Source organism: Arachis hypogaea, chromosome 14, assembly GCF_003086295.3.
Source record: "Arachis hypogaea cultivar Tifrunner chromosome 14, arahy.Tifrunner.gnm2.J5K5, whole genome shotgun sequence".
NCBI lineage: Eukaryota > Viridiplantae > Streptophyta > Magnoliopsida > Fabales > Fabaceae > Arachis > Arachis hypogaea.
This window is the reverse complement of record NC_092049.1, coordinates 49,877,798-49,903,278: the sequence shown is the minus strand read 5'-3', so window position 1 is coordinate 49,903,278 and position 25,481 is coordinate 49,877,798. Positions and strand designations below refer to the sequence as shown.

At 36.9% G+C, this 25,481-nt stretch overlaps 1 non-coding gene across 1 annotated transcript; it reads left to right on the top strand.

The window, feature by feature from the left end:
* The first annotated feature begins 22,010 nt into the window (after nucleotides 1-22,010).
* On the top strand, nucleotides 22,011-22,118 carry LOC112745107 (small nucleolar RNA R71). The gene has a single exon (XR_003173051.1). It is a non-coding gene; the product is annotated as a small nucleolar RNA R71 (small nucleolar RNA).
* Nucleotides 22,119-25,481: the final 3,363 nt, after the last annotated feature.

The following is a 25,481-nucleotide window of genomic DNA, read 5'->3' as shown; positions in this document are numbered from 1 at the left end:
AGAATCATGATGATCAACTTAAACTCGGGTGTGAAAACAAAGTGTGGGATCCCAGACTACAAGATGTGGATCAATTTTGGGAGCTCATGGTTTGTGAAGAACTCCATCAAAGCTTGGAGCTATTAATTTTGAATGATGGAGCTTATTGGAAGTTCAAGCATTGGTGGATGTTCAAGGATGGATTCAACCACAAGCCACCTTGATGAGAGCTCCCTATAAGTCCAACTTAAGGACAATAAATAAAAGTGCTAGGTGGGAGACACTCCACCATGGTAACATCTTTTCATTTTGCTCTTTTGTAAATATTGGTAGGAATTAGTTTAATTTCATGTTTTATTTATTTTGTTGAGTTTATTTGGTAGTTTAATATGTTGAATATGGTTTTATGATGTTTCAGTAACTGTTTGGAGGTTTGGAATGCTTGGTTTGGTGCAAGAACTTGACAAACTTTTTAAAAACAGAGCACCATCCACGCATACGCGTGACCCCGAGCTTTTTGACCATCCACGCGTACGCACCACCCACGCGTATGGGCGGATCCAAAATTTCCACCTTCCATACAAAAACCCGAGAGTTGTGCGAGTTTTGGGTTGGGATTGTGCTTTTAGCATAAAATCCACCCACGCGTACACGTCACCCCTCTGAATAACTCATCATGTGTACGCGTGACACACGCGTTTGCATCGCTTCCATTTCACCTATCCATGCTTCCGCGTCGCATGATGCGTGCCCGTGGATTGCCCAGTTCCATACACCTTTTCTTCTCCTTTTTTCATTTCTTTCCTTCTTCTCTCTTCTCTTCTTTTCTTTCCCTTCTTCAATCATCATCCAACACTACCAAATACCATCTATAACCATCTCTTTTAGTTAGTTGTTTAATTAGTTAAATTATCAATTTATTTTTCATTTTTCATTGTAAATGTTGGATTGTTACTCTTGTTTACTGTTTATTGCTGCTGAGTACTAAACAGGATGTTATCTTAAAATCATTGTGTTTATACTCACTGTTGGATACTTTGATTGAGGTTATATTTTGCTACTTGGTTTTAAGTTTCTTTGTTGAACATTTGTTAATACCAACTGAATGAGAATCGCCCTCAAACTTCTTAAATCTTTTTGAATTGCATGATTTGGCCACCATGTGATTTGAAGTCTTTTTTTTATTAGGCAATACCTTGATGAATGTTGTGCATTTATCTTAATGCATTGTGTTTCTTGATCATATGCATCCATATGTCATGCTTCTACCTTAACGACATGTTTGACCATTAATTGTTTACTTATGTGCTCTACACATATTTGAAATTATTCATTTTGGGCATAATGTTTCTTTTGTAAAATTGGATTAGAAGATCACCTAGGGACATCCTTTTAAAATTCTCAAGCTATATAGACCATGCTTGCTATGTGATTGACTTTTCACCTCTAGTCTTTTTTATTTCATTGCATAGCAACCATGTTTCCCATCTTATATTCACTAGGTGATGTGAACCCAAATTCAAACTGTGTCATTGGTTGGTGTGTAAGTTTTATATACCATTTGGTCCATTAAGTTCTCTTACACATCAATCAATGTCCATTTATTATCCAATTCACAATTGCTTGATTCTTAGCTTGAATGTTTTCATGCTTCTTTTTCGCTTGTTTGGTTGTCTTAACCTACGAGTTTAGAGTATTTCAAGAACACTATAATGAGTGAAGTGTATCTTTTGTGTAAATTGTGACAAAGATTTTTATGATAGTGTGTGTGTGTTCTAAACCGCGCGCAATTTACGACCCACACACCTATTTTTCATTAATGTCACACTAATTTATCACTTAATTCTAGTGATTTACCTCATTCCAACATTGTATGCTTCCTTGCTTTTGCATCTACTTTTCTCACTATCCTGTTTTCTAATTTCAGGATGAGTCACTATAAGCTAAAAAGGAAGCAGGAGAAAGAACATGCAACAACCAGTTGACCTGCTAGCTGAATGTAGCAGCTAGGAAGTCGCCGTACCCCTTTGCTCATCTTGGAATACACTGAGGACGATGCAAACTTTTAAATTTGGGGAGGTCGTCCGACCAGTAGGCATTTTTGGGTGACAAGTTTCTAATCCCAACACTTTTGAATTTCCTTTTTTTAGGTCTTTTAGGATTTTAATTGCATATATATATATAATAAGCTTAGTTAAAATAATGAAATTCTCGAAGAAAAACATTCTTAATAGGGCATTGACATCCCAATTGATTTGAGTGAAAACATTTCATTGAACTTGCTTGAATTATACAATGTGGATCATGTTTTTGAGCTAAGAACACAAGCTTGTGAGATTTTGAGCCTAATTGCGTGGTTACATCTTATAACCACTTATTTTCCTTCTTGTGTGAATTATTCTCATTTTGAGCCTAATTGATCTTTGATTTGTTTGATTTTATATGTCCATTATTTTGTGTATAGATGCATTTATATGATTGAGGCCATCATTTCATTTTGCTCACTTACCCAAATAGCCTACCTTTCATCAACCATTATTAGCCAACTTCGAGCGTACGATTAACCCACTTTGTTCTTTAATTTAGCACATTACAAGCCTTAAAGCGAAAACCAATAAATGTCCTTAATTTGGATCTTTGATTAGCTTAGGCTAGTGAGTGTGTGTATCATTCAAGTGTGGGAAAACTTGGGACATTGGTTGAGGTAAAAGGGTGTTTTTGTATTTTGTTGAAAATATTGGGAATTAGGTACATACTCATGTGTTAATTAAATGTTGAAACCATATACATTGATACCTTTGTATATATTTACATAAAAAATAAAAAAGAGAAAAACAAAGAAAATATATATATATATATATATATATATAAAAGAAAAAAAATAGAAAAACAACGAAAGAAAAAGAAAAGCAATAAGAAGGGGACAAAATGCCCCAAAGTAAAGCTTAATAAGAATCAATGTATATGGGTTGTGATAAAAAAGAGAATGCATGAGTATGTGAAAAAATGAAGAATGGGTAGTTAGGTTAGCACTAAAATTGTATAGGTTATCATAGGTTGGGTGGGAAGCTTAAGTTAATCAAAGATTCAAATTTCAAGCTCACTTGACCATATGCATCCTACCTTGACCCTAGCCCCATTACAACCTTGTGGAAAGACCTCATGATAATTGTATGCATGCATGAAATAATTGTTGATTCTTAGATGAAAAACAAATCTTGGAAAGCATGATTAGGGGAGAATTGAGTGAATCAACCCTATATACTTAAGTGACTAGAGCGGATACACATCCAGTGAGGGTTTGATTGCTCAATTACATGTCTCCACCTATGATCATCATTTCTTGCAAGTTTGTAAAAATCTTCAATAACTCAATTCAATTGTGGATTTGATTTGATTGCTATTACCTTAGCCCTTATGCTTATATATATTCTCTTGGAAATTGATTTATTTTGACCAAGTAGTTGCATTCATTTAGATAGATTGCATATAGATAGGTTGCATTTAATTAGTTTGCATTGAATAAATGTTAATACCCTTTGTTTTTTTCTTGATTCTAGAATGAGGACATGCTCGGTTTAAGTGTGGGGAGGTTGATAAACCCCATTTTTAGGGTTTATCTTGTGCTTAATTTAGAGGATTTTATTAACTTTTCCCACATTTACTCAATACAATGGCATGGTTACATGATTTTCTCATAATTTGTGCTTAAGTGTAAAAAACATGATTTTTAGGCCTTAATTGCTAATTTTAATCCACCTTTGAATCCATCAGATGCCTTCGTGTGTTTGTTACTGAATTCAGGTTGAAAAGGCTAGGAATGGATCAAAGGAGTGAAGAGAAAAGCATGCAAAGTGGAGAACTCATGGAAAATCAAGGATTTGGAGTGCATCCATCGACGCGCACGCCGTGACATACGCGCACGCGTGGTAGATGAAGTCGCATGAATGCCAATCGACGGGTACGCATGACCCATGCATACGCGTCGTAGCTCGCACATGACCTCGTTAAAGTAAAAATGTTAGGGGCAATTTCTGAGCTTCCCAGGTCGAGATCCAACTCATTTCTGAGGCTATTTCATGCAGAATTCAAGAGGGGTCAAAGAGGGAATCATTCATACACTTAGTTTTTAGTTTAGATGTATAATTCTAGAGAGAGAGTCTCGCACCTCTCTCTGGATTAGGGTTCTTAGTTTTATTTTCCTTTTAGATCTATATTTTAATTTTCCTTTAGCTTTTATTTTGTTCTAGCACGTTACTTCTCTTGTTATTTTCTTTATTTTGTCAATTCTAGTTTATGAACTCTTTTGTTGACTTCTATTTCCTTTGATGCAATTTATTGTTTTCATGTCTTTTAATGCTTGCTTTAGTTTCTTATTGTTGATCTCTTGCCTTTGTAGTTATAGCTTTCTTTAATTCTTGCAATTCATGATGTTTACCCTTATTGCCTTTAATTTGTTTGATGAAATGTTTCTTCTAGTCATGAGTTATATTTTTTCTCTTCTTGGCTTGAGTTGAGTAATTGGTGACGCTTGAGCTATCAAACTCTTTTGTTGATTGATAATTGGAAGTTACTAGTTGATTTGAATGCCACTAAAGTTGATTGTATCCACTTGACTTTTCTTCATAGTTAGAGGTTAACTAAGTGGGAGCCATGGACAATTCTTGTTACAATTGATGATGATAACAAGGATAGGACTTCTAGTTCTCATACCTTGCCAAGAGCTTTCTTAGTTGTTAGTTTATTTCTTTTGCTATTTACATTTTTTGTTCCTTATTACAAAAACCCCAAAACATTCCTTCCTAGCCAATAACGAAAATACTTCCCTGCAATTCTTTAAGAGACAACCCGAAGTTTAAATAGTTCGGTTTATTTTTTATTGGGGTTTGTACTTGTGACAAACAAATTTTTTATTGAGGATTGTTTGATGGTTTAGAACTATACTTGGAACGAGATTTCAATTGAGAGATTATATACCATACAAATTTTCCATTCATCAGTTGTAAGCAAGAGGAATTCTCAATGTAATACCAAACTCTCCTTCTAGACCCATCCAATTGAGCACTAGCCCAACCCTTGCATCTAATCCTTGAAGTATCAACCAAAATGAACCTTGATTTGAAACGCCAACCACTAAACATCCTTCTCTTACGCTTCATCCCGCAAAGCGCCCTAAGTTGATCATCCGTTTCAAGCAAGCCATACTCAAGTGGGACAATAAAACTAATAGAGATGAGTTTTACCCACTCAAATGAAGGAGTAGATGACAACATAGGTAGAGAAGCTTCTAAGGATCTTGACAAAGCATATTCAACTCCTGTCCTTCTTTTTCTAATGACCTCCACCTCTTTAAAAAATTTCTCAAATTCAATCCTTTGTTCATCAATTTCATCTAACTCTTATCCATCACTCAAATCATAAATGGGAGGATGAGAGAAATCTACCTCAACATTACTTTCTATGTTACCGGGAGAAGGTTCTTCAAGTTCAAAAGATTCACCACCAAGAAGGTTTGATGCATGATCCCCATCACCAAGGGAACTCAATCCTTGCTTCATTCCCTCTAAGTCTTCATTCAAAAATTGTTTTGGAGGTTGTCCACTCTCCTCCTCAAAATCAAATTTAATTTTGTTGGAGGAATTTTCTATGATTCTAGATTCCCATGGAGTTCCGCATCTTCTAAGTCTTCAACCACTTCTTCCTCTACTTCAATAATCATAGGTTCCTCCAATTGTTCTAACACAAAGTAACATTCCTCATTTTCTACCGGAGTTTCCAATCTCTCCATCATGCTATGCTCTTCATTTGATTCTCCACATGTGGCCATGGGAGTACTTTGGGTGTTCAAGCATTGGGAGGCTAATCTGTTTACTACCTCGGTCAAGGTGGCCGCGAATTCTAGTACCTCCCTTTTTATCGCTTTTTGCCCTTGAAGAATAGGACCAAGGGTTTCATCTATTGGAGATTGGGATGGATAGGAGGGTTCATTATTTTGAAGGGTTCATGATAGGAAGGTAGTTCTTCTTGGTAAGGGTGTGGCGGTTCAACACTCTCCATTTTTTTCACCTGTTGCACAACACACTACAATCCCTTGCTCTCAAGTTAAGATTCTACGATCCCCTTCATACTCCTCTCTTCAGTTGCTCCTCCACAATCATCCGTTGATATGTTTTGCTTGTGGTATGAATCTCATGAGTCCAACTTTTGATGGACGGTTGCTTGAAGCCGATCCATTGTTTCCGTGAGACGATCCTTTGATTCTTGTTCCGCTTTGCTAACATAAGTAGAATCATATTGCTCTTGGATTGATGGACATGGATATTCTTCCATGTAGGGTTGTGGTGGAAAGTAGAATTCATCTTGTGGGTGAAAATTCTCATACATTGGAGGTGGTTCTTGGAAGTATTGAGGTTAGAATGGTGGTGGTTCTATGTGTGGTTTATATGGCTCATATGATTGTTGATATGGTGGATAAGGATTAGGGTCATATGGTGGTGTTTGGTAAAATGGGGCTTGTGAGTAAGGTTGAGGGCTATGTTGAGGATGAGGTTCATAGGCATATGGTGGTGGCTGTTGATAGTTACAAGGATGTCCACCATAGCCGGATTGATATGCATCAAAGAATGGCTCTTGTTCATAGTGCATTGATGGAGGTTGTTGCCAAGAGGATTGATCACATGCATATGGCTCCTCCCACCTTTGATTGTCCTATCCTTGATGCATGTTGTTATTGAAATTGTCATTTTCTACAACATAGTTGTAACTACACTCATACCCAAAATGATGAGAATTCATAATAGCAAAAGAAAATAGAACAAAATACAAACTAATAGGAAACAAGAGAAACCAAACTCTGCAACTAGCAAATGAAGCAACAATCAAACTATTCACAATAGCCAATAACATAACACCATTGCAACTCCCCGGCAACGACGCCAAAATTTGATGTAAAGAAGATTGTCGGTAAAGAATTTCACAATAAAATATAGTCGCGTTGCAAGTAAAGATCTAAACTAACAATGAACCCTCACATCAAATTTAATATGGTTGTCACAAGTTCAACCCCAATAAAATAACCGAGAGTATTAATCCCGGGTCGTTCTCCCTAGGAATTACCATGAAGTGCTTCATTATTGGCTATGAAGGAATGTTTTGGGCTTTTAGTAATCAGAAACAAGAAATGTAAATAGCAAAAGAAATAAACTAATAACTAAGACAGCTCTTGGCAAGGAATGGGAACTAGAGGTCCTATTCTCATTATCATCATCAATTGTGACAATAATTTTCCATTGCTCCCACTTAGTTAACCTCTAACTATGAAGGAAAATCAAGTGGATACAATCAACATGAGTCCACAAGTCCTAGTTAAATCCTAAGGAATGGCTAGCTTTAATGGCATTCAAATCAACTAGCAACTTAGAATTATCAATCAACAAAAGAGTTTGATAACTCAAGAGTCTCCAATTACTCAACTCCCAAGCCAGGAGGAGAAAAACCTAACTCATGACTAAAAGAGACAATTCATCAAACACCTAATACGCAATAAACATAAAGCATGGTAAATTGCAAGAAATAATGAAAGCTATAACTTCAAAAGCAAGAGATCAACAATAGGAACTAAAGCAAATATAAAAAGACATAGAAATCATAAATTGCATTAAAAGGAATTGGAAATCAAAAAAGGTGCATGAACGAAAATTGACAAACTAAAGGAATTAACAAGAGAAGCAAAATACTAAAACAAGTGAAGATAAAAGGAAAATTAAGGCAAAAGTGGAAATAGATCTAGATCTAAAAGGAAAAGAAAACTAAGAACCCTAACCTAGAGAGAGGAGAGAGCCTCTCTCTCTAGAATTCTACATCTAAACTAGAACTAAAGTGTATGAATGGTCCCCCTTGACCCCCCCTTGAATTCTACATGTAATAGCCTCATAATGAGTTGGATCTGGGCGTGGGAAGCTCAGAAATCGCCCCCAGCATTTTCACTTTAATTAGGTCATCGAGCTTCGACGCGTACGCATGGGTCACGCGTATGCATCGTTTGGCATTTTCCTTCTCACGCGTACACATCATGTCACGCGTACGCGTCGTACGAGTCATATTCGCGCGTGCGCGTCTGTCTCGCGTGTGCGTCGATGTATGCACTCCAAATCCTTGATTTTCCAAGAATTCTACACATTGCATACTTTTCTCTTCACTCCTTTGATCCATTCGTAGCCATTTCAACCTGAATTCACTAACAAACACATCAAGGCATCTAGTGAAATTAAAGGTGAATTAAAATTTGCAATTAAGGGCCTAAAAAGTATGTTTTTACTCTCAATCACAAATTAGTAGAAAATCATGAAACCATGCCATTTTATTGAATAAATATGGGAAAAGTTAATAAAATTATCAAAATTAAGCACAAGATAAACCCTTAAGATGGGGTTTATCAACCACATATTCAAACAACTACATATTAGTAGCTGTTGATTATGTATCAAAATGGGTAGAGGCCATAGCTACCTGATACGTAAAAAATTAAATTTCACGTAATTAACCGGCAAGTATACCGGGTCGTACCAAGTAATAAAACTCATTAAGAGTGAGGTTGATTACACGAGGATTAAAGGATTAAGCAATCAATAGTTAGTTGATTATTCTAGTTAGACAATCATATTGGAGTGAAGAGCTACAAGAGATATAAATGACAGAACTTAAAAGAAAGCAATAAAGTACAGGGAAAGTAAATGACATAGAAGTAAAGTGTAGGAAAATAAAGTGCAGGGAAGTAGATTGCAAGGAATAAAAAGTACAAGAAATTAAAAGTAGAAGGAAATAAACTCCAAGAAAGTATATGACGGAAAATAAAGATGGAAAATATAAGGGATCTGAGATGTTGATTCCTCATGAATCAATGGGTCTCACTCCTTCTCAATCATGTAAGATAGATCCATGGTAGATTGTAAATAATTGGGTCCCAATCTCTTGGTGACTCAATTTCTCTCAACATAATCAATTGTCACTCTCGTGATCTAATTGGTCATGAGAAGAGGTGAAGCTCAATTTCTAATCCAAAAACCACACAACCCTCAAGACCTCAATTCAAAGTGGTTACATCTCACATACCAACTAAGAATGTATTGATCAAGAAGAGAGTTATGAGAGAAAAGCCTCAAACTGAATTCCATGATCCCTTTCTCAAGGCTCACATGTAATTCAAGTAGATCTAATCCACCTTTCGGTAGTAATTAGATCTATAAAGCACAAAGACTTTATCTTAGATAAACAAACATGATTTCTAATCTCATACTACATAAATCGAGAGACCCCAATATTAGAGAGGTTAGATGTCACAATACCAACTCTAAATCAGAATCAACTTCATTATGCCAAGAGAGCTCAAACTTAATCCTATGATCCCTCTCTTGAGGCTCACATGAGGATTTTAATAGATCCAAGGATCTGTGAAGAACAAAACTCTCTTGCAAGGATTCTAATAGATATCCAAGTATAAAAATAGAGTGAAGAAGAGAAGAAGAAATAAACATCAATTCAATTTGAATTGAAACAGAGCTCCTTTCCCAAATGCAGAGGGAATTAAATGGTCATTGCTCTCAAAAGAAAACTAAATTGCATGAAAGTAAAATGAAAAGTAAGGAGTTAAGAATGAAAATGACATTTCAAAATTCATAAATGCAAATTACAAGCCAAAGACTAAACTACTACAAAGGAAGAAGAGAAGAGAAATAGAAGAAGAGTGTATGAGGGGAGGGGTCCGAAGACCGACTCCCCTTGGAGTGTGCCAATTCACTGAATTTCAGATCGGCCTTCACTCTCTCCCCCTTCAGCTTCTTGAGTCCTCCTAATTCTATGAAACTAATGCCTTTATATAGGCTTTCCTAAATTACAAATTAAAAATAAATTACAATCAAATGAAAATTAACTATTCTAGATGATTCTTGTAGCCTTGATTGGTTGACAATTGTGCGCTTGCTTGCTTGCAGTTTAAATGGACTCGGAGTGATGTAAATTGAGCCAAAGAGGCTGCTTCCAGGAGAGAGTAGAATTTTTGAGGAGAGCCTAGTGCTCGGTTACCCACACGTAAGCGTCCTCGACGCGTGTGCGTCGTTCATCATTTTGGGACTTCCACGCGTACGCGTCTCCCATGCGTACGCGTCATCCTGGTCTTCAGCATTTGTCACGCGTATGCGTGACATACGCCTATGCGTCCTTTGTAGTGCTCTCTGATACGGGAAAATTAGATTTCTTATGTATGTACTACCGGAAAGTATGCCGGGTCGCAACAAATAATAAAACTCACCAAGAGTGATGTCGATCCTACGAGGATTGGTGGATTAAGCAACTTTAGTTAAACGATGTTCTAGTTAGTCAAACAATTTTGTGATTTCTTGAGATTTGTAACTTGAAAGTAAATTGCAGAGAATTAATTGACAAAGAATTTAAAGGACTTAAAGTAAAATAGACTGCATTAAACACTGGAATGTAGAAGCAGAAACTTAAAGCGCAAGAAAATAAAGGCTGAATTGTAAATAATAGAAGCTTAAATTACAAGTAATTAAAAGCTGAATGTAAATGGTAAAAAGGTTAAATTGCAGGCATGTAAACAAGGGAATTGGGAATTGGAAAATAGGAAATTCAAGATAACAGAATTAAAGATTAATGATGATTGAGATCACTAGGGATCAAAGGTGTTGATTTCTCAAGAATTAATGGTGATCAATTCCTTCTCAATCATGTAAGATAGATCTATGACATATTATAAGTAATTGGGTCCCAATCTCTTGGTGACTCAATTTCTCTCAACACAATCAATTGCCACTCTCGTGATCTAATTGGTCATGAGAAGAGATGAAGTTAAACAACTAATCCTCAATGCCACACAACTCTCAGGGTCTCAATCAAGGGTGGTTACATCTCACATACCAACCTAGAATCTATCGACCAAGAGAATTATGAGAGGAGAAACTCTAAACTGACTTCTGTTACTCCTTTCTCAAGTTTATTACATAATTCAAATAGACTCAATCCCTTTCTCGATAGTAATTGAATCTGTGAAGAACAAGAGTTTCCTCTTAGATGAATACACTTGAATTGAGAGGAAAAGAAGAGTTATTAATTCATTGAAACTAGCAGAGCTCTTCCCCTTAGTGAAATGGGGCTTAGTGATTCATAACTCTAAATTCAAACAGAATAATCAAATTGAAAGTACGACTAGGCATAGAAAAGGAATTCAAAACTAAAAACTATAATTAGAAAATGAAACTAGAAAAGCAATATAGAGTTCTCAGCAGAAAGTAAAATTTCAAAGTGTAAAAGTACAAAAGAGACTGAAAAGTAGATCCAGAAGAAGTTCCTCATCATTCAATATGCCAACTAATTATATTAGTCCAGTGGCTTGTTCAGGTGTACTTGCTAGTGCTTCCGAAGTGGGCCTTTTACTACTTTAGTCATGGACCAATTTTAGCTCCAGGAGAACGTATCGCTCTTTAGGAGAACGGAGCGCTCATGTACCCATGCGTACGCGTGCTTCGGCAATCTGGAATTTCGACGCACACGCGTACAACCACGCGTACGCGTGGAGTTCACAACACCACTTCCACACTGTAGCTTCATCCATGCATGCGACTGCTTGTTCCCAATTGCCACATCCATGCGTAAGCGTTACTGACGCGTACGCGTCGATGGCCAAACTTCGAATCCCACTTCGAGAGTTGTCGCCGGCATTCTTTGAAAGAGAGCGTAGCACTCTTGGCTGGAGAGCGCTGATCCATTCCACGCGTACGCATCACCCACGCGTATGCGTGGATCTTCGAAGATGCATATTCCACACGTACGCATCGCTGAAGAATCTAGCATTCTTTTAAAGAGAGCATAGCGCCAATCATGCTGTAGGAAAACGTAGCATTCTTCAAACGAGCGTAGTGCTCTTCTTCCCTGCCATAATCACAAAACATCTCATCAAAGCTCTGCATCTATAATTCAAGTATTTAACACTTTTCTTATGTCATTTGCATAGAATCAACCATAAAAACACGTAGCTTATGACATATTAAAGTATGATGAGAACTTCATTCAAATGCTTATTTATTTTGAATAAAATGCATGAAATTAAGCTAAACTACTTAAACTAACTAACTAATCTAAACAAAAATGCGAATGCATAACAACACCAAACTTAAATCTTGCTTGTCCCCAAGCAAGTAGTAGAACATAAATGAAAACAGAGAAGCATATTTGTCCTTATTTGAAAGCACTAATTATAGGTTCATGGGGTTTTATGCAGACTATAATTGAAGCTCTACTTTTATTAGTTTCCAGGTTTGAGATGTCCCTTTAAGTGTTACCTAAGGTGCTGCTATGAAACCTTTATTCATTGATCCTTGATGATTAATTTTTTTTTGTTTTTCTTTTGCTTAGAATCTTATTCTCAATTGCAACTTAGTGTTAAGTGTTGTAGTAGCCTTTTAGCTTAGTTTCCAATCAACACATATACACCAAAGACAGTTGGCTTATAATTCATCTTAAGAACATTGGTGCCCAGCACCTCTTTGGGTCACTAAATGCCTTATAGCTAGATTGCTCTTGATAGCGTACTTTTGGTTGATAATCCTGGGTTAGTTAACCCAAGTTACCAAGTGTTGAAACACTCCTTAGAACCTACTCATCCAAGCAGATCCCATTACAAAAGCACCACAAGCATATGTCTTAAGGTCCAAGCTATTGGTGTCTAGCTTTATTCTTTGTTTCTTTTATTTCTGTTGCCGATTCTTGGCTTTTATTCCTTTCCTTCTTACTCTTTCTTTCTTCGAAGGATATTTATTTATCAAGGTTTCACAAACAACAACTTGGTTCATACTAAAAAGGAACATTCTATCTGTAACAACCCTGATTTTTCGAGTACGCGAGATCTTTTCTGAAGGCACAGATTTCTCTGGAAAATCAGTAAGGGGAACACCTCTTATATATCATAAAGTATCTCAATCATCATTTTCATTATGTAATCCTTAAGCTAGAACCTCTTCTGAGGCAAGCTCAATAACGCAATCGCGAAGAACCATGTTTTTGAACTGTATCGGTTAGGAATTTTGATTCTATTTTTTGTAAATAGTCTCAGTTTGACGAACCGGACTCGATTCATGAGAGAAGAGAGATAACAGCATAATATTATCATTATATTAGTATTAGAAGATGCTTGAATGATATTATAAGGTTACCTGGTCTGTTTTAGTTAAAAACAGGAAATCGGTTTAACCAGGTTCACAGTTTACTTGTGCAGCTTAGCACCAACACTCTCTGATGACTTTAGCAATGCTAAGGCCTAATTATACATGTTTTATTCTCATAATAAATATGTTACTAGTGTCATTTATGCTAGTAGCTCAGAAAATAATTTTTAGAGATATTTTTACAAGTGTTCCGATACACCTAGTTTTAGTAGTTATACACCTGAGATATTTTAATATTATTTTAATCCACCTCCAAGCCAACCAATCACAACTGTTCCTACACTCCCAAGACCTCCAAGGCTGTCTCATTTCTTCATTTTGGCCAAAAATAACAAGAGAGAAAAGAGAGAAACTTTCATGAACACTTGATCTTCAAAGCTAGATTTCTTCTGAACTAAAACTCAAATCAAAACTCCGATTTCACCAAAATGATCCTCTCTTCTTCCTCTACATAACCATGTAACTTATCAAGGCTGGAAATAAGGTGAGATGGCTGTTCCTTTCCCTTTTCAATTCGGTTTTCAAGGAAACATGTTTAAACTTGTGTTTCCTTGATGTTCTTCCTTAGGAATCACCTCCTAACATGCTGAGGGAGATTTGGTTAGTTGAGGGTTTTTGGATTTAAAGTTGTTCTTGATGTGATTTAGGAGGAAAAAGTGCTTAATGACCACCTGAAAGTATAACCAAATTAGGAGCTGCAAAACCAGGTAGGGTTTGACGAATTTAATCATGATTGATTATGTTTGAGTTGTGTAATTATGATATGGTTTGGTTGTGCTTGAAATTGATTGTTTATATGAGTGATTCTTGTTGAAAATTTGGTGAAATTTTGATGAAATTTGATGAAATTCAAGCTATGAACTTGTGTTCTTGTGGTTGCTGGAAAACGAAACCCTAACCCTTAAATTGGGGTTCAATTTGTGCTAAAATCATGTAGAAAAGATGGGGTTTTAGTGGCTGGGAATTTTTTTGAATTTTGGTAAAAATCGGTTGCTGAAAAGACTGAAAAACGGGTAAAAACAGAGAAAGAATCTGAAGAATTTACGAAGAACACGAAGAACACTTTGAGTGTGGTGAAGAACATTGAAGAACACCTTTTAGATCTTAGAAAGGGCAAGGAATTAATTATTTGGTGTTTGAGGGGTTATTTGGTAATTTCTGAAAGTTAGGGTGGTAAAAGTAGAAATATTAAAAGTTACGGGTGGTAAAAAGTGAATTTTAAAGGTTAAAGGTAAAGATAAGGTAATTTTCGAAATTTTAAAGATAAAATAATAAATAATAATAAAATATTAAATAATAATATTTAATTAAAAATAATATTTTAATAAAATAATAAAATAATGCAAAAAAGGCAGTTTTCTGTAAAAGCTTTAGAAAGACAACTTTAAGCGCAGAATCTCATAATTACCTTCATAAAACACTTAGGGAGTAGTAAGAACATATTAGTGAGGCAAAGATAAAAGAAAGATAAAAAGTTGAAGAAAAGATAAAAACTAAAGAAAAGTCTGTAAGGTTTTAATAACAGAAAAATAGACATAAATTAGTGAATGAACTAGGGCAACATAGTTAGTCCTTGAGTTGCGACTAGTGTTAGGTATTATATGAAAAGTTAAACTGTTTCAGTATAGACTTAATGAACCTATACTTGGATAGGCTAACTATTCATACCGAAATTTACATAAGCTTTAAATACATATGTTAAACAGAGAAGTCATTGCAAAGTAAAGAGACACAATGAAAAGAGGAACCAGAGCAGAGTAAAGAGACAAAGAGAAAAGAGTAGTCAGAGCAGAGTAAAGATTCAAAGAGAATAGAGTAATATGATAAAGAGATTAGAGAACAAGCAGAGGGCCTGTTGAGAGGTCAATTGTTGCATTAAGGCAACTCCTAAGATATTTGTATGTTCATCTGCTGCATTGAGGTAGTCAGATAGATGGTAGTACGACCACTGAGAACGCTTTCCTGGGAAACCTTGCTATAATGCTTTGCTGTAAGACAGAGGTTGCTTACAGAGGTATCGAGATTAGTGTGTTCCTGTAAGACAGAGGTTTCTTACTAGTGCACAGAAATCATGACGGTTCCATTCCTTGGTAACGGCGCTGAAAATTTTATACGCACGTTCATAATCTTAATTCTTTGTCACAACTTTGCACAGCTGACCAGCAAGTGCACTGGGTCGTCCAAGTAATAAACCTTATGTGAGTAAGGGTCGATCCCACGGAGATTGTCGGCTTCAAGCAAGCTATGGTCACCTTATAAATCTCAGTCAGGCGGATTCAAATGTATATAGAGTTTTAATAATTAAAAGATAAATAAAACATAAACTAGGATAGAGATACTTATGTAATTCATTAGTGAGAATTTCAGATAAGCGTATGGAGATGCTTTCGTTCCTCTGAACCTCTGCTTTCCTGCTGTCTTCATCCAACCATTCCTACTCCTTTCCATGGTAAGCTTTATGTAGGGCATCACCGTTGTCAATGGCTACATCCCATCCTCTCTGTGAAAATGGTCCAATGCGCTGTCACTGCATGGCTAATCATCTGGTGGTTCTTGATCATACTGGAATAAGATTTACTATCCTTTTGTGTCTGTCACTACGCCCAGCACTCGCGAGTTTGAAGCTCGTCACAGCCATCCCTTCCCAGATCCTACTCGGAATACCACAGACAAGGTTTTGACTTTCCGAATCTCAAGAATGGCCATCCATGGGTTCTAACTTATACCACGAAGATTCTAATATCTTGGACTTGGTCCTCTGTATTAGATATCTAAGAGATACTCATTCTAGCTTGTTTGCATGTAGAACGGAAGTGTGTGTCAGGCACGCGTTCATAGGTGAGAATGATGATGAGCGTCACATAATCATCACATTTATCATGTTCTTGGGTGCGAATGGATATCTTAGAGAAGGAATTAGCTTGAATTGAATAGAAAAATAGTAGTACTTTGTATTAATTCATGAGGAAGAGTAGAGCTCCACACCTTAATCTATGGAGTGTAAAAACTCTACCGTTGAAGATACATAAGTGATAATGGTCCAGGCATGGCCGAATGGCCAGCCCCCATGAAAGTCTAAGATAGCATAAAACTAATCAAAGATCTGATCCAAAGATGTAAATACAATAGTAAAATGTCCTATTTATACTAAACTAGTTACTAGGGTTTGCAGAAATGAGTAAATGATGCAGAAATCCACTTCTGGGGCCCACTTGGTGTGTGCTTGGGCTGAGCATTGAGCTTTACATGTGTAGAGGTCTTTCTTGGAGTTGAACGCCAGTTTGTAACCTGTTTCTGATGTTTAACTCCACTTTGCAACCTGTTTCTGGCGTTTGACTCCAGAATGCAGCATGGAACTGGCATTCAACGCCAGTTTACGTCGTCTATCTTTAACCAAAGTATGGACTATTATATATTTCTGGAAAGCCCTGGATGTCTACTTTCCACCGCAATTGAGAGCGTGCCATTTGGAGTTCTGTAGCTCCAGAAAATCCACTTTGAGTGCAGGGAGGTTAGAATCCAACAGCATCTGCAGTCCTTCTTCAACCTCTGAATCTGATTTTTGCTCAAGTCCCTCAATTTAAGCCAGAAAATACATGAAATTACAGAAAAACACACAAACTCATAGTAAAGTCCAGAAATGTGAATTTTAATTAAAAACTAATAAAAATGTACTAAAAACTAACTAAATTATATTGAAAACTATGTAAAAAGAATGCCAAAAAGCGTATAAATTATTCGCTCATCACAACACCAAACTTAAATTGTTGCTTGTCCCCAAGCAATTGAAAATCAAATAGGATAAAAAGAAGAGATTATACTATAAATTCCAAAATATCAATAAAACTTAGCTCCAATCAGATGAGCGGGACTTGTAGCTTTTTGCCTCTTGAATAGTTTTGGCATCTCACTTTATCCATTGAAGTTCATAATGATTGGCATCTATAGGAACTCAGAGTTCAGATAGTGTTTTTGATTCTCCTAGTTCAGTATGTTGATTCTTGAACACAGCTACTTTATGAGTCTTGGCCGTGGCCTTAAGAACTTTGTTTTCCAGTATTACCACCGGATACATAAATGCCACAAACACATAACTGGGTGAACATTTTCAGATTGTGACTCAGCTTTGCTAAAGTCCCCAATTAGAGGTGTCCAGGGTTCTTAAGCACACTCTTCTTTTTGCTTTGGACCTTGACTTTAACCGCTCAGTCTCAAGTTTTCACTTGACACCTTCACGCCACAAGCACATGATTAGGGACAGCTTGGTTTAGCCGCTTAGGCCAGGATTTTATTCCCTTAGGCCCTCCTATCCACTGATGCTCAAAGCCTTGGATCCTTTTTATTTACCCTTGCCTTTTGGTTTTAAGGGCTATTGGCTTTTTGCTCTTGCCTTTTGGTTTAAAGAGCTTTTGGCTTTTTCTGCTTGCTTTTTCTTTTTCTATTTTTTCTTTTTTTTCGCCAATTTTTCTTTTCTTTTTTTTTTTCTTCAAGCTTTTGTATTCACTGCTTTTTCTTGCTTCAAGAATCATTTTTATGATTTTTCAGATTATCAAATAACATTTCTCCTTTTCATCATTCTTTCAAGAGCCAACATATTTAACATTCATAAACAACAACTTCAAAAGACATATGCACTGTTCAACCATTCATTCAGAAAACAAAAAGTATTGCCACCACATCAAAATAATTAAACCAGTTTCAAGGATGAATTCGAAACCATGTACTTCTTGTTCTTTTGTAATTAAAACATTTTTCATTTAAAAAAGGTGGTGGATTCATACTCATAGCTTTAAGGCATAGACACTCAGACACTAATGATCATGTAATAAGACATAAATATAAATAAACATAAAGCTCAAAAATTGAAAAACAAGAAAATAAATAAACAAGGAGAATAAGGAATGTGTCCACCTTAGTGAGGGTGGCGTCTTCCTCTTCTTGAAGAACCAATGGTGCTCTTGAGCTCCTCTATGTCTCTTCCTTGTCTTTCTTGCTCCTCCCTCATAGCTCTTTGATCTTCTCTAATTTCATGGAGGATGATGGAGTGCTCTTAGTGCTCCACCCTTAGTTGTCCCATGTTGGAACTTAATTCTCCTAGGGAAGTGTTGGTTTGTTCCCAATAATTCTGTAGAGGAAAGTGAATCCCCTGAGGTATCTCAGGGATTTCATGGTGAGGAATCTCCTCATGCTCATGCTGAGGTCCATGATCTCTTGTTTGCTCCATCCTTTTCTTAGTGATGGGCTTATCCTCTTCAATGAGGATATCTCCCTCTATGTCAATTCCAGCCGAATGGCAGAGGTGGCATATGAGGTAAGGAAAGGCTAACCTTGCCCAAGTGGAGGACTTGTCAGCTACCTTGTAGAGTTCTTGAGGTATAATCTCATGAAGTTCCACCTCTTCTCTAATCATGATACACTGGATCATGATGGCCCGGTCTATAGTAACTTCAGACCGGTTACTAGTAGGAATTATTGAGCGTTGAATGAACTCTAGCCATCCCCTAGCCACTGGTTTGAGGTCATGCCTTCTTAATTGAACCGGCTTGCCTCTTGAGTCAATTTTCCATTGAGCTCCTTCCTCACATATGTCTATGAGGACTTGGTCCAACCTTTGATCAAAGTTGACTCTTCTTGTGTAGGGGCGTGCGTTCTCTTCCATCATTGTCAAGTTGAACGCCAACCTTACATTTTCCGGACTGAAATTTAAGTATTTCCCCCGAACCATAGTAAGCTAATGCTTTGGATTTGGGTTCAGACTTTGATCATGGTTCCTAGTGATCCATGTGTTTGCATAGAACTCTTGAACCATTAGGATCCCGACTTGTTGCATGGGGTTGGTGAGAGCTTCCCAACCTCTTCCTTGAATCTCAAGTCGGATCTCCGGATACTCATTTCTTTTGAGCTTGAAAGGAACCTCAGGGATCACTTTCTTCTTGGCCACAACTTCATAGAAGTGGTCTTGATGGACCTTTGAGATGAATCTCTCCATCTCCCATGACTCAGAGGTGGAAGCAATTGCCTTCCCTTTCCTCTTTCTAGAGGTTTCTCTGGCCTTAGGTGCCATAAATGGTTATGGTAAAACAAAAAGCAATGCTTTTACCACACCAAACTTAAAATATTTGCTCGTCCTCGAGCAAAAGAAGAAAGAAAGAAGTAGAAGAAGAAGAGAAATAGAGGAGAGGGAGAGAGAGGAGGTTTCGGCCAAGGGGAGAAGTTAGGGTTGTGTTGTGTGAAAATGAAGGAAGAATGAGGGGTTTATATAGGAGTGGGGAGGGGTTTAGGTTCGGCCATTTAGGGTTGGGTTTGGGAGGGAAAATATTTTGAATTTGAAGGTAGGTGGGGTATATGGGGAAGAGAAGATGGATGTGAGTGGTGAGGGAGTGATGGGAAAGAGTGATTGAGTTGATTGGTGAGGGGTATTTGGGGAGGAGAGTTATGAAAAGGTGGGAAGAGGAGAGAAGAAGGGTAGGTGGGGATCCTGTGGGGTCCACAGATCCTGAAGAAATCCTGTGGGGTCCACAAATCAAGTGGGGCCAAGGACTTACCATCCCTGCCTCAATTAGGCGTGTAAAACACCCTATATATGCAATCCTGGCGTTTAACACCAGACTGCAGCATGTTGCTGGCGTTAAACGCCGCTTCCTTGCTTGTTTTGGGCGTTCAACGCCAGTCTATAGCATATTTCTGGCGTTGAATGCCACTATGGTGCATGTTTCTGGCGTTAAACGCCAGTCTGATGCTTGTTTCTGGCATTTAACGCCAGCTTTCCTCTGGGTGTAATCCTGGCGTTTAAACGCCAGACTGCTGCTTGTTTCTGGCATTTAACACCAGTTTCATGCTCTGTTCTGGCGTTAAACGCCAGCCAGATGCTCCTTACTGGCGTTTAAACGCCAGTAAGCTCTTCCTCCAGGGTGTGCTATTTTCAATGCTATTTTTCATTCTGTTTTTGATTTTTTAGTAGTTTTTGTGACTTCACATGATCATCAACCTAATAAAACACGAAATAATTAAGAGAAAATAAAATAAAATTGATTAAATAACGTTGGGTTGCCTCCCAACAAGCACTTCTTTAATATCAATAGCTTGACAGTGAGCTCTCATGGAGCCTCACAGATGTTTAGAGCATTGTTGAGATTTTCCAACACCAAACTTAGAGTTTGGATATGCGAGTTCAACACCAAACTTAGTGTTTGGTTGTGGCCTCCCAAAACCAAACTTAGAGTTTGACTGTGGGGGCTCTGGTTGACTCTGCAGTGAGAGAAGCTTTTCATGCTTCCTCTCCATGTTTACAGAAGGAGATCCTTGAGTTTTAAACATAAGGTTGTCCCCATTCAGTTGTAGGATCAATTCTCCTCTGTCCACATCAATCACAGCTCTTGCTGTGGCTAGGAAGGGTCTTCCAAGGATGATGGATTCATCCTCATCCTTCCCAGTATCCAAGATTATGAAATCAGCAGGGATGTAAAGGCCTTCAACCTTTACTAGCACGTCCTCTACTAGTCCATAAGCCTGTTTCATGGATTTGTCTGCCATCTCTAATGAGAATTTAGCAGCCTGTACCTCAAAGATTCCCAGTTTCTCCATTACAGAGAGTGGCATGAGGTTTATCCCTGATCCAAGGTCACATAGAGCCTTCTTAATGGCCATGGTGCCTATGGTGCAAGGTATTAGAAAATTTCCAGGATCCTGTTTCTTCTGAGACAATGTTAGTTGATCCAGATTACTCAGTTCATTGATGAGCAAGGGAGGTTCAACTTCCCAAGTCTCATTACCAAATAATTTGGCTTTCAGCTTCATGATTGCACCAAGGTACTTGGCAACTTGCTCTTCAGTGACATCTTCATTCTCTTCAGAAGAAGAATACTCATCAGAGCTCATGAATGGCATAAGGAGGTTCAATAGAATCTCTATGGTCTCTAGATGAGTCTCAGATTCCTTTGGTTCCTCAAAGGAAAACCTCTTATTGATCAATGGATGACCCAGGAGGTCTTCCTCACTAGGATTCATGTCCTCCCCCTCCCTTGTAGGTTCGGCCATGATGGTCAATTCAATGGCCTTGCACTCTCCTTTTAGGTTTTCTTCTGTATTGCATGGGAGAGTACTTGGAGGAGTTTCAGTGACCCTTTTATTCATCTGGCCCACTTGTGCCTCTAAATTTCTAATGGAGGACCTTGTTTCATTCATGAAACTTAAAGTGGCCTTAGATAGATCAGAGACTATATTTGGTAAGCTAGATGGATTCTGCTCAGAATTCTCTGTCTGTTGCTGAGTGGATGATGGAAAAGGCTTGCTATTGCTAAACCTTTTTCTTCCACCATTGTTAAAGCCTTGTTGAGGCTTTTGTTGATCCTTCCATGAGAAATTTGGATGATTTCTCCATGAGGTATTATAGGTATTTCCATAAAGTTCACCCATGTAATTCACCTCTGCTATTGCAGGGTTCTCAGGATCATAAGCTTATTCTTTAGAAGATGCCTCTTTAGTACTATTGGATGATTCCTTCAATCCATTCAGACTCTGAGAGATCATATTGACTTGCTGACTCAATATTTTATTCTGAGCCAATATGGCATTCAGAGTATCAATTTCAATAACTCCCTTCCTCATAGGCGTCCCATTACTCACAGGATTCCTTTCAGAAGTGTACATAAACTGGTTATTTACAACCATGTCAATGAGTTCTTGAGCTTCTGCAGGCGTTTTCTTTAGGTGAATGGATCCACCTATAGAATGGTCCAGTAACATCTTTGATAGCTCAGACAGACCATCATAGAATATATCTAGGATGGTCCATTCTGAAAGCATGTCAGAAGGACACTTTTTGGTCAGTTCCTTGTATCTTTCCCAAGCTTCATAGAGGGATTCACCTTCTTTCTATTTGAAGGTTTGAACATCCACTCTAAGCTTACTAAGGTTTTGAGGAGGAAAGAACTTGGCTAAGAAAGCCATGACCAGCTTATCCCAAGAGTTCAGGCTATCCTTAGGTTGAGCGTCCAACCATATTCTAGCTCTGTCTCTTACAGCAAATGGGAAAATCATAAGGCTGTAGACCTCGGGATCAACCCCATTGGTCTTAACAGTATCACAGATCTGCAAGAATTCAGTTAAGAACTGAAAAGGATCTTCAGATGGAAGTCCATAAAACTTGCAGTTCTGTTGCATCAGAGAAACTAATTGAGGTTTTAGCTCAAAATTGTTTGCTCCAATGGCAGGGATTGAGATGCTTCTTCCATGTAAATTGGAATTTGGTGCAGTAAAGTCACCAAGCATCTTCCTTGCGTTGTTATTATTTTCGGCCATGTTGTCTTTTTTTTCGAAAATTTCTGTCAGATTTTCTCCAGAGAGTTGTGCTTTGGTTTCCCTTAGCTTCCTCTTCAGAGTCCTTTCAGGTTCAAGATCAGCTTCAACAAGAATGTTCTTATGCTTATTCCTGCTCATATGAAAAAGAAGAAAATAGAAACGAAAATATGGAATCCTCTATGTGACAGTATAGAGATTCCTTTATGTGAGTAGAAGAAAGTAAGAATAGAAGAAGGAAAAGATGAGAATCCAAACACAGGGGTGAGGATAGAAGTGTAAATGGATGAATAAATAAATAGAAGGAGATTAGAGATGAGAGAAGAATTCGAAAATTTAACAAAATAAAATAAAAATATTTTAAATTTAAATTTAAAATTCAAAAATTAAAATTGAAACTAAATTAAATTAAAAATTAAAACAATTAGTTAATTAAAATGAAATTTTGAAAAAGGGAAGGAATTTTCGAAAATTAAAGGTAGAGAGTTAGTTAGGCAGTTTTGAAAAAGATATGATTGAAACAAAAAGATATGATTGATTAAAAGAGATTTGAAATTTGTTTTTGAAAAAGATATGATTGAAATTTAAAAAGATGTGATTGAAGCAAAAAGATAAGATTGATTGAAAAAGATTTGAAAAAGAAATTTAAAAATATTTGATTTTGAAAATTAAAGTTGATTACTTGACTAACAAGAAACTAAAAAGATATGATTCTAGAGTTTAAAGATTGAACTTTTCTTACTAGGCAAGTAACAAACTTAAAATTTTTTGAATCAATCACGTTAATTGTTAGTAATATTTTCGAAAACATGAAATAAACATAAGAAAGAGATTTTGAAAATTATGAAATAAGATAAGAAAACTATTTTTGAAAATCATTTTGGAAAAAGATTTGATTTTTGAAAAACATTTGAAAAAGATAAGATTTTTAAATTGAAAATTTGATTTGACTCATAAGAAATAACTAAATTTTAAAATTTTTGACTAAATCAAATCAAATTTTCGAAAATTATGAGTGAAAAAGGGAAAGATATTTTTTTTTTATTTTTGTATTTTCAATGAAGAAAGAGAAAAACAACCCAAAGACTCAATGCATGAAAATTTTGGATCAAAACATGTGATGCATGCAAGAATACTATGAATGTCAAGATGAACACCAAGAACACTTTGAATGTCAAGATGAACACCAAAAACTTATTTTTGAAAAATTTTCAAGAAAAGAAAACATGCAAGACACCAAACTTAAAAATTTTTTTATTCTTTAGACATTAAAAAATTGAAAATGCATATGAAAAACAAGAAAAGACACAAAACAAGAAAATATGAAGATCAAACAAGAAGACTGGCCAAGAACAACTTGAAGATCATGAAGAATACATGCATGAGTTTTCAAAAAATGCACAAATTTTTAAACATGCAATTGTCACCAAACTTAAAAGTTGACTCTAGACTCAAGCAAGAAACATAAAAAAATATTTTTGATTTTAGGATTTTGTAAATTTTTTTGTATTTTTCGAAAATTAATTGGAAAAAACGAAAAAGAAAATATTTTGTTGATTTTTTTTGAAAATAAGAATAATAAAAACAAAAAGGTTAAAATTAAAATAAAGTTACCTAATCTGAGCAACAAGATGAACCGTCAGTTGTCTAAACTCGAACAATCCCCGGCAACGACGCCAAAAACATGGTGCACAGAAATCGTGATGGTTCCATTCCTTGGTAACAGCGCTGAAAACTTTATACGCACGTTCATAATCTTAATTACTTGTCACAACTTCGCACAGCTGACCAGCAAGTGTACTGGGTCGTCCAAGTAATAAACCTTAGTGAGTAAGGGTCGATCCCACGGAGATTGTCGGCTTGAAGCAAGCTATAGTCACCTTGTAAATCTCAGTCAGGCGGATTCAAATGTATATAGATTTTTAATAATTAAAAGATAAATAAAACATAAACTAGGATAGAGATACTTATGTAGTTCATTAGTGAGAATTTCAGATAAGCGTATGGAGATGCTTTCGTTCCTCTGAACCTCTGCTTTCCTGCTGTCTTCATCCAACCATTCCTACTCCTTTCCATGGCAAGCTTTATGTAGGGGATCACCGTTGTCAATGGCTACATCCCATCCTCTCTGTGAAAATGGTCCAATGCGCTGTCACTGCATGGCTAATCATCTGGCGGTTCTCGATCATACCGGAATAGGATTTACTATTCTTCTGCGTCTGTCACTACGCCCAGCATTCGCGAGTTTGAAGCTCGTCACAGCCATCCCTTCCCAGATCCTACTCGGAATACCACAGACAAGGTTTAGACTTTCCGGATCTCAAGAATGGCCATCCATGGGTTCTAACTTATACCACAAAGATTATAATATCTCGGACTCGGTCCTCTGTATTAGATATCTAAGAGATACTCATTCTAGTTTGTTTGCATGTAGAATGGAAGTGTTTGTCAGGCACGCGTTCATAGGTGAGAATGATGATGAGCGTCACATAATCATCACATTCATCATGTTCTTGGGTGCGAATGGATATCTTAGAGAAGGAATAAGCTTGAATTGAATAGAAAAGTAGTAGTACTTTGTATTAATTCATGAGGAACAGCAGAGCTCCACACCTTAATCTATGGAGTGTAGAAACTCTACCGTTGAAGATACATAAGTGATAATGGTCCAGGCATGACCGAATGGCCAGCCCCCATGAAATTCTAAGATAGCATAAAACTAATCAAAGATCTGATCCAAAGATGTAAATAAAATAGTAAAAAGTCCTATTTATACTAAACTAGTTACTAGGGTTTGCAGAAATGAGTAAATGATGCAGAAATCCACTTCCGGGGCCCACTTGGTGTGTGCTTGGGCTGAGCATTGAGCTTTACACGTGTAGAGGTCTTTCTTGGAGTTGAACGCCTGTTTGTAACCTGTTTCTGGCGTTTAACTCCACTTTGCAACCTGTTTCTGGCGTTTGACTCCAAAAT